The following is a 10,258-nucleotide window of genomic DNA, read 5'->3' as shown; positions in this document are numbered from 1 at the left end:
CAATCTGCCCACAAGTTGTGTAGTTCATTTTCAACATAGTGTCTAATGAATACCATTGCTGCACTTGTTCGCCCTTTGTCCATCCATTTCTGTTGCACTCACATCTTAAGGATGGCATTGTTAATCATGACCATACCCACAGTACCGAGTTCCTGTGGGAACTGGGCTATTCATATTTCTTACCCATTTCTTTCTCTGACCATTTGTTAGCTTTTCTTTTTGCCAGTCTTGGGGCTTGAACTCAGGGCCTGGGCACTGGCCCTGGCTTCTTTTTGCTCAAAGTTAGCACCCTAGCTCTTGAACCACAGTGCCACTTCCGGCTTTTTCTGTTTATGTGGTGCTTTGGAATCAAACCCAGGGCTTCATATATTCGAGGCAAGCTCTCTATCACTAGGCCATATTCCCAGCCATTTCTTATCTTTTGTTCCTGGGTTTTTAGGAGCTCTTTGGTCATTATTAAGATTAGCACATGTGGTGTTCCACTTTGGTTTTACTATTTCTGGTTTTTGACCTTGATGATCTTTTTATCTTTACATAGTCACATTTACCCATTTTTTTCTTTTCACTGCATTGTGAACACTTTGTGGTTTGACAGGATGCTTCACTCATGTATATTCCTTTTTTCTAACATTGAAGTGTGCTCTTGTCTTTGCCAAGTGTATTACTGTCTAGGGTGAAGGGTGATGGCCATGGTTCCTCACATTTCCCAAGTGTGTACTGCCATATCTTACGCCAGCCCCAAATCCTCTGGCCTTGCAAATGGAATCCAGTTGACTGGCACATTATGAACAAGTAGAATTTTTTTTACCAGTTTTGCAAGGTTCTGGACATTTTCTTGTCTATCACAGCCATGGGTTTCAACCCTGCACTTGTAGTAACAGAAAATTAATGTTGAGAAACTACAGCAACACGGACCACTGACTCCTCAGACCTAGACTGTTCTTTCCCCTCCTAGCTTCCTTGGTTACAAATGGAATACTGTGACTATGTCTCTGTTTTTTCCCTTTGGAGATTCCTGCTGCTTGATGCTAAGACAGCTGACTAGAGTTAGAATAAAAAGTATTTTAAAAACAATCCTGAGCAGGGGCATCCTCAGCATCTGCAGGGTGAGAGCGCCTTTCCATTTCCTAAAGCCCAGGTGTGTAGCACACAATACTGGGGAAATGTTAAAGGGATAGACAAGTTCTCTGCACTGCATTTCAGTCCTACTTGCTTTGAGGTGCTTCATGATTTGCCTGTGGTGGCTGTGCAAACTTCCTGTAAATTGATGCAGTTTGTTGAAAAGAACAAACTGCATTTTTCACATTTTGGAAGGCAGATGTCTGAAGAGAAGTTGCTTCTTCTGGATGCTCGTGTTTTCTAGCAGTCCTTGGTGTCCCTTGGCTTATGTGGTCACATGGTCTCTTCCTCTAGTTCCTTCTCTTTTGTCTTTTATAAGAACATAAGATATTGGGTGTAGGGCCCTAACTGGATAATCTAGAATAATGTTTGCATCATCTCAAGATCTTTACTTCTACAAGTAAGGTCATGCTCACAAAGTTCTGGGGAGTTCAGACCTCTACATATTTTGGAGGGCGTGCCACCATTCAGTCTCGTATGGGAATGCCTTGAGAGCCTGTAGAGGGCAAATGCAGGCTTTTCAGGACCTGAAGCTCTGCTAATGGCAATTGATCTACAGGTTGATGGTGCCCATCAGGCGATAGAGTTTGTATTATTTTATTTTATTTTTTGCCAGTCCTAGGGCTTTGACTCAGGGCCTGAGCACTGTCCCTGGCCTCTTTTTGCTCAAGGCTAGCACTCTGCCACTTGAGCCACAGCACCACTTCTGGCCTTTTCTATATATGTGATGCTGGAGAATTGAACCCAGGGCTTCATGTATACGAGTCAAGCACTCTTGCCATTAGGCCATATTCCCAGCCCAGGCTATAGAGTTTGGTGTGGGAACATCTTGTCTATAGATGGTCTGCTGCGGGGGTGAGTGGCTGTACGTGGAAGAGGTCAATAGGCTATAGTAGCAGGGAGCTGTTAGGTTATCTGTGCTCTTGGTGTCAGCCTCTGGCTGTGTAAATGTAGATTTCTTGTTTCTTAAGCGAATGACAAGTGGTAGGCGTCTCTCTCTGCCAGCACCCTCTTCTGACAGAAGCTTAGAAAGAAAGAAGGTGCAACCCAGGACCATGCCAGAGGCAGTTGTTTTCCATGGGAGTTGCACAACAGAATCCTTGGGAGCTTGGAAAATGCCCTGACCCAGGCCCCTTATGTCAGTTGAGTGAGAATTTGGTGGTAGGCTCCGGCATTGGTTGGGAGCAACTATCCAGAGAAGCTGGGCACCCTTGCTACTTACTTCCTCCATAGCACCGTGTAGGGATAACCATGCATTAGACACCAAGGCTTTTTTTTTTTAACATCTTACCATTTTCTCACACATGGAGCATCTGCTTTCTTTTCTGGATTTACTTAAGCCAAACTTCTGGAACAAGTGGTTAGTGGTTGAGTTCCACTCATGAGAGAATCAGCCTGTCTGCTTTGTTAGCTGTAGTTCTGGATGCAGACAGCTAGAAAAACATCCATGGCTGACCCTGTTTCCTGTTGTTCATGTATGTGTCCCTCCTGCCAGTCAGTATCCAAGAGGAATTCACATGGCTCTAAAGTACAGTACCCGAGGAGCTTACCTGCACTAATAACAACGACCACAAACACCGATAGCAACAAATGCATACCTATTATGGTACCTTGCTGGCAAGGTACTGATGTAGGCTTCACCTAGAGTCATCCCTCCAGAAGGGGCTACTTGGAGGTATGGCAAACACTTGGGGACATCCTCAGCTCTCTTCAGTTTAAGATAATTGGGTATACAGTGGCATCGTCATGTATCACTGTCAGAGGCTGTGGTAAGTGAGATAAGAGGCTGTAGCTGATAACATGGGCCTGTCCAGCCAGCATTTGGACATCCTTTTACAAGAAACATGGCTTTGTAGTATGTTGATGTAAAAAAGCCAGGGGAAGAACTTGTGTGTAAAGTGTGAAATAAAAGCTGCAACTGCACACCTGTTGTTATTTGGATTGATGTGATGGACTTGCCCGTAATGAAAACTTTTTCTTTTGTATTTATGTGTTTTCTCTATGCCTATAATTGGTAAGCATTACTTCAATAGAAAGTATGTTATTCAATGTTGATACAGCTATTTGTCAAAGAAGGTTCCTTGAGCCAATTTGTTTGTTGGGATTTGAAATTCCTGTGGGCACTGCGACAAACTCTTAACCCACTTGGAGCATAACCAACAGAGATGTATTATCCCCTACTTCTGGAGGCCAGAGGTCTGAGTTGAAGGTGTGCGCAGCGTGGCCTTCTTTGTGAGGGCCACAAGAGCCAGTCTCCTCGTGTAGCATTTGATGGCTCCTGCCAATCCTTGGCACTCCACTCTGTGTCTCATCACCTTGCCTTCCTGCGGCATGTATTTATTTTCTCTTTATAAGGACACCAGTGTCAGGTAGAGGCGGGTAGATCTTCAATCTGTGATCAGTTTTGTTCAGTAACTCCTGACCATTGGTCAAAGAGCTGAGCTCTGTGCTGATCAGCAGAGATGACTTTTAAAGACCAACGAGTCTGAAGAGCATGAGGGTCCAGAGTGTGGAGCTGATGGCTGGCTATGGAGGAGAGTAGGAAGAATCAAGACAGATTCATAGAATTTTTTTTGTATGCATGTGCCAGTAGTGTGGTTTGGACTAAAGGTCTGATGTGTCCCTTGAGGGTTCTTTTTTTTGTTTTTCCCTCAAAGCAGGTGCTCTACCACTTTAGCTACAGCTCTACTTCTGACTTTATGTTGATTAGCTGGAGATTAGAGTTTCATGGACTTTACCACTCAGGATGACTTTGAACTGTGATCCTCAGATCTCAACCTCCTCAGCAGCTAGATGTTCAGGTGTGAGCTCCTGATGCCCAGACACTCCTAGACATTTTTGCTTTAAGCATCCAAATACCCTGATCCCAGCTACTATGATAAATAAGGAAAGGGAAAATCAAAGTTAAGTGTAGGAGTTCAAAGTGCAATTCTGGTTGAGCCTTCATTTCTTGAGTTTCATTATCATTTTGTTTTTTTTTAGTGGTACTGAGGTTTGAGCTCTGTGCATTGTTTCCCGGGGAGATGATCTATCACTTGAACCATACCTTCAGTCCATCATGCCGGACTATCATGGTGATTTCCTTACTGGTTTCCTGTGAGACTGAAGGCTGTCGATTGGTGATGGCCTAGGGCTGGAAAAAGTTGGCAGTTTCCTTGTGGGTTGATGGGAGTGTTCTTGAATTGGTCATGGTGACAGTCACACATGTCTATGAGTATGTCACAGCCATTGCATGGTATACTTTAGGTAAGAACATTTGTATAGCATGTGGGTTAAATTTGAATAGATCTTGTGTTAAAAATGTTATCTAGGGCTTGTGGCCTGGCTCAAGTGATAGAGCACCTGCCTACTTAGCACAAGGTCTTGAGTTTAAACCCCAGTACCTTAGGATGGAGGGGACATTATGTACATCCTGTGTAGTTTCCTGTAAGCCTTTATGAAAATGTAAATGAATGCACAAAAATGATGAACATTTATATGTTCCACAAAACCTGGCTTGATAGCTGACCTATTAATGGGCTCTGGATTTTGTTTCATTCACTAGAAGGGCAAAAGAATTGGAGGCGGAGAGTGGGTGACTGGTTTTATCTGATGAAGCAGAGTGCTCCCAGTTTGTCATTTTCCCAGAGACCCAGGGTTGGAACAAAGCAGAAGCCCTGGCAGCGGCTTTTCTTCTAGACCGAGGCTGCTTTCTCCATCATCATGCAAGGCAAATCCCCAGAAGGGAGTGTGCATGTGTTGGAAGTGGGCGGGTGACAGGTGGGTAAGTGTGGCAGTTGCTGACCAGTAAAGAAGCAGGGAGGCCCAGAGATACCAGCTTCTCTAGATTTCCCTTGCTTCTGAGTGTTCAGGCCTGGGGATGGGCATGTATTTGAGAAATCAGTCTGGCAGAGCCATGGTAGAAATATCTGCAATACCTAGAAATAAGCTTCTTGCAGCAAGCAGTATGTGACAGGCAGGGCAAAAAGCATCACTGAACAAGTCATACACAAAAAAACCAACCAAGTGAATGAACATACAACAAAGTGAGGTGCCCAGAGCAGGATATGTTCCATGAAACAGAGACTTCAGATGCTGGAGCTCTTAGACATTGAAGGCTGGACAGCTGAACTCCAAAGACTGAAATCAGAAAGTTTTCCTTGGGTCCCTCTCCTGAGGGAGAGCTTCCCTGCTTTCCTTAAGGACTTTATTTCACTCATCCAATAAACTTCCGCTGTTTACCTTTTAATAAGTTTAAAGCAAAAAAAAAGGAATATCTATCTGCAAGGAATGGGAAATTGTGGAAAGTGACTTTTTAAAAGTTAATTAATCTATTATAAAGGTAATGTGCAGAGGGATTACAATTACATAAGTCAGGTAAAGAGTAAATTTTTTCTTGGAGAATGTTACCCCTTCCATTGCACTCTCCCAGAGAAAGTGACTATAACAAGTAGAAGATCTATAAATATGAATTGGAAATACTAGTATGAACTTGATGTAATGTTTTAAAAAAATCCATATTTCATTTGTCTTCTCCTGAAATAGCCTTGAAGTAGTGACAACCCAGTAACAAGTGGTACCAAGACATGCTTTTGAAATGTTCCATTAAAAGGAATCAGAGCTCCATGGAGAATGGCTTATTTCAGGTATGAGACAGGAGGTACACAATGTAAAAATTGGCAAATTATCAAAGATCATAGAGGTTTTCAGTAAGACACAGCTAGTGAGTAAAATTGCCACTGGGTAAGAATATGGGAGCCCTGACCAGGTATAGTGGCTTACACCTGTTACCCTAGTTACTTGGGAGGCAGAGGTCAGGAGAGTCACGCTTCAAGGCCAGCCCAGGCAAAACCTTCTCCAGACTCCTTAACCAATAATAATAAAAAAAAACTTGAAGTGGTGATGTGCCTGCCCAGCAAGAATAAGGCTCTGAGTTGAAACTCCATTATCACCCAAACCTAAACAAACCCTCAAGTCTCAGTTGGTTTTCTATATACCAGCAATGAAAATCTGAAAATGAAATTAAGAAAATCATGCTTCCAGTATTACATCAGAAACAGTAAAATACTTAGAATTGTTTTTTTTTTTAATGGTCTCTCTGTATAGAACTTGAAGTTCTGCCTCAGCCTCTCAGGTGCTGGGATTACAGATATGTGGTATCATGCCTAGTATTAGAAACAAATTAAGTCAAAGAGGTGCAAGGCATATATGAAAACTACAAAAGCACTAGGCACAATACCCCATGCCTGTATTCCCACCACTCAGCGGTGAGAACCATGAGAATGGAGATTTTGAGCCCAGCCTGCGCTACACCGTGAGAACAAGAGAAGCTACAGAACATTGCTGGAAGAAATTAAAGTAGACTTTCATAAATGGAAACATATGCCCATTTAGGCTATTAATCTATTTTGAGTCACTTTAAAAATGCAATGTGGAGCCAGGCGCTGGTGGCTCACACCTGTAATCCTAGCTACTCAGGAGGCTGAGGGTTGAGGGTTGCAGTTTGAAGCCAGCCCAGGCAGGAAAGTCCATGACAGTTTTATCTCCAATTTAACCACCAAAAAGACAAGTGGCACTGTGGCTCAGAATAGTAGAGCCTTGGCATTGAGCTTAGGGACAGTGCCCCGGCCCCAAGTTTGAGTCCCTTGACCGACAAAAAAAAAAAAATATATATACCGCGGAGGGGTAGAGCAGCTCATTGGCTGTCCACAATTTGCGTGGGCTCACGGTACTCATTCGGCAGGACCCCGCGATGTGATCTGTGTGCGCAGGCGTGCCAGGCCTTCATACAGTGCTCTGTGTACTTTCTTGAGTAGATGTTCATTGGCCTGAAAAAGTAGGAATTCTTCCGGGTTGACTTGAGAACCTATCATAGGACTGGAGACTTGCTCAGAGGTTTGCGCGGGCACTCTGAGTACCCCGGAATGCATTGCGTGCCCAAAGGCGGAACTTTAGGCAGAGCTGTAGGTCCTACTGCTTCCAGTGCAAAAGGTGCAAATGTAAAGATGCTACCCGAAGCTGATGAAGGAAGAGCTGTGCAAGCAGTAGAAGAAAATGCACGTGTCCCAGAGATTTTACCAACTGCAGCCGGTGGTGTTGCCAGCCAAGACGTGCCAGATCTTCCTGGTGGTGCTGGAGATCTTGCTGATCGTCGTGGAGCTGGCGGTATTGATGCTCTAGGAGATGCTGAGATTCCTGGTGGCCTAGGTAATCCTGGAGACCTTGGCGTTCCAAGAGAGGCAGAGGTTGCAATTGGGGTCCTTCCACACGTACCAGGGCCTGATGGAGATGCTGCGTCTACAGCTGGGGGTCCTGGTAATGTACCCTTCCAGTTGTATTCTATTCCATGGACCCCTCTCCCTCCAGTAGCCAGGATAGGTAGCCGATAGGCCAGCGACAATTTGAAGAGGGGATCTAGGCAGGTGGTGACAAAGTAGAAGGAGGAAAGTGTAAATAGAGGTTTGGGCAGTGCAAGGCCTGGGCAGGAGTACAATGGCTGAGGTGGGGGTGGGGAGGGACCGACTTAAAAGGAACTGCGGGGAAAGGGCAGTGCTACCTTGGGTGGCTCACACATTGGGGAAAACAGTAGACCAAAGAGGTGACCCTCAGTAACGAGGTCTGACACATAGATATAAGTGGTAGAAAGGATAGTGCCTCAACTATGGCTCCTTCAGCATTATCCCTGTGCTTTTCCCATTGCCCATGGTGGTAAAGAGTGCTTAACGTTCCTGACTGCACATGCCAACTCAGTGTGGACCACAGTATCTTTGCTATGTCAGTTCTACAATAGGTCCAGTAGGAAGAGGCAGCAAGTGGTCAGAGACAGTCTTAACTGAAAGTATACTGTAATAAAGACAACAGTTAAGTCTAAATAACAGGTATTGGGCTCTGGGTATGTGTGAAAAAGCAGAACAAGAACATGCATTTCCTTCCCTTTGATTTGATTTTCTCTTTTCCTTTTAGAATGATTGAGTGGTGAAGATTCTGGCCAACTTCAAAGATAAATTTCCTCACTTTAATTGGCATTTTCCTCATGGTAAAGACTCTTGGGTTTTACGTTTGCATTGCCCCCCCAAGCTTCGGCAGGCATAAGTACCTAAGCCCAACCTTCAGTCTCATCTTACTTATACATCCTTCCTTAGCCAAGGTTTCTGCAGTAGTTATTTTGCTCTGGGAGCCTAATGTTTTTTCCTGTATTAACTCTTGGGCCTCAGAGTCTGCTTCTTTTGTTTGTTAAACAAATGTCTGTTACTACAGAAAATAAATCAGAGCTGTTATTGCAATGTTTTAAGTTTCTTTTATGCCACAGTACCTCTAAATACTCTTATTCTTATGTTGCAAGGGAGCTTTTGAGAGTCAGATATTCTAGAAGACAAAGTAATACACAAAAAATAAGCCAGGTGCCAGTGCCTCATTTCTGTAATCCTAGCTGCTGAAGAGGCTGAGTGAGTCTGAAGATCATGGTTTAAAGAAAGCTTGGGCATGGGGCTGGGGATATGGCCTAGTGGCAAGAGCGCTTGCCTCGTATATACATGAAGCCCTAGGTTTGATTCCTCAACACTACTTATATAGAAAAAGCCAGAAGTGGTGCTGTGGCTCAAGTGGTAGAGTGCTAGCCTTGAGCAAAAAGAAGCCAGGGACAGTGCTCAGGCCCTGAGTCCACGGCCCAGGACTGGCATAAAAGAAAGAAAGCAAGCCTGGGCAGGAAAGTCCATGAGACTCTTATCTCCAATTAATCACAAAAAGGCAGAAGTGGAGCTGTGGCTCAAGTGATAGAGCACTAACCTGGAGGAATGAAGCTAAGGGATAGTGACCAAGCCCTGAGTTTAAGCCCCAGGACCTGCCACACGCACATGCATACCCACACCAACAGAAGTAATCGTCCGTTGAGTCCTATCATTAACTACTACAACATTTTGAATTATGTTCTTTGAGTTTTATGTATATATGTATTGGTCCTGAAACACTAAAGGAAGATTTTTTGGTTTATCAACCTTGTTTCACATATATAGAGGGCCGAGACAACTGGTGGAGAGCTTGAGTGAGAGATTAGCTGACTCTAAAGTGTTTGGGACCCTGCAGTGATCCTAAATTTACTAATTAGCCCAGTAGCTCTCACACAGAATCAGTTCTTTCTTTTGTGCCAGTCCTGGGGCTTAAACTCAGGGCCTGAGAACTCTGAGCAGTTCTTGCTCATGGGTAGCACTCCACCTCTTGAGCCCCTTGAGTGGTTAGAATTACAGATAGGAGCTACCAGCCCCCTGGCTTCAGTTGGATTTTTGAAATACACATTTGTATTATTTGGTAGTACAGCTTTACTTCTTCAACTCTAGTCAATATCTTCTTATTGACTGATTTTCATTGTAATGGGTTGGATATTTTTGCTTCTTTGAATGTGTGGAAATTTTACATTGGATGGCAGGCAATTTGAGTGATGGATGTTCTAATTTAAAAGAATCTTGAGTTTTCCCCAAAATGCCGTTAAGTATTTTCAGGCAGTTTATTTTATTTATTTATTTTTGTGTGTGTGGCAGTCCTGTGGCTTGAACAGTCCTGTCCCCACCACGGTGCCAAGGCGGCATCTGGGAAGGATACAACTCCAGGAGGCTTCCCGGCCCTAGGGGGGAGGGGGCGGCCTCTCCCCCGGCTGTGGGGGCCCCTGGCTCGGCCTGGGCCGTGGGGCCTGCGGCCGCGCCCCCCGCGCCTTCCCCACCACGGCGCCTGGGTTCGGGGCTGCCCTCCGCAGCGCGGCCTGGCGCGCCTTCCGGGCCGCTCTGGGCACCGTCGTCGCGCTGGCCACCCTCGGACGCAGGCCTGCCGCCGCCCGCCTGGCCCTCGGGCGCCAGGGCGCCGCGCTGGCCTCGCTCGCTCTCTTCTTTGTCATTTTTTCATTTTAAAATTGTTATTGTAAAGGCAATATATAAAGAGGCTCCAGTTACATAGGTCAGATAAAAAGCACATCTTGGAAATGTACTCATTAACTTGCCTGTGTAACTAACCCCTCTGACATCACCCTTACAATAAAATAAAATTGAATTTAAAAAAGAAAAGTGTACATTCCTTAGCTGGGCACTAGTGGCTCATATCTATAATTCTAGCTATTCAGGAGGCTAAGATCTGAAGATCAAAGTTCAAAGCCAGCCTGCGCAGGGAAGGCTGT

This window comes from Perognathus longimembris, chromosome 28, assembly GCF_023159225.1.
Source record: "Perognathus longimembris pacificus isolate PPM17 chromosome 28, ASM2315922v1, whole genome shotgun sequence".
NCBI classification, from domain to species: domain Eukaryota; kingdom Metazoa; phylum Chordata; class Mammalia; order Rodentia; family Heteromyidae; genus Perognathus; species Perognathus longimembris.
The sequence above is the reverse complement of the archived record's forward strand: the minus strand, read 5'-3'. Positions refer to the sequence as shown.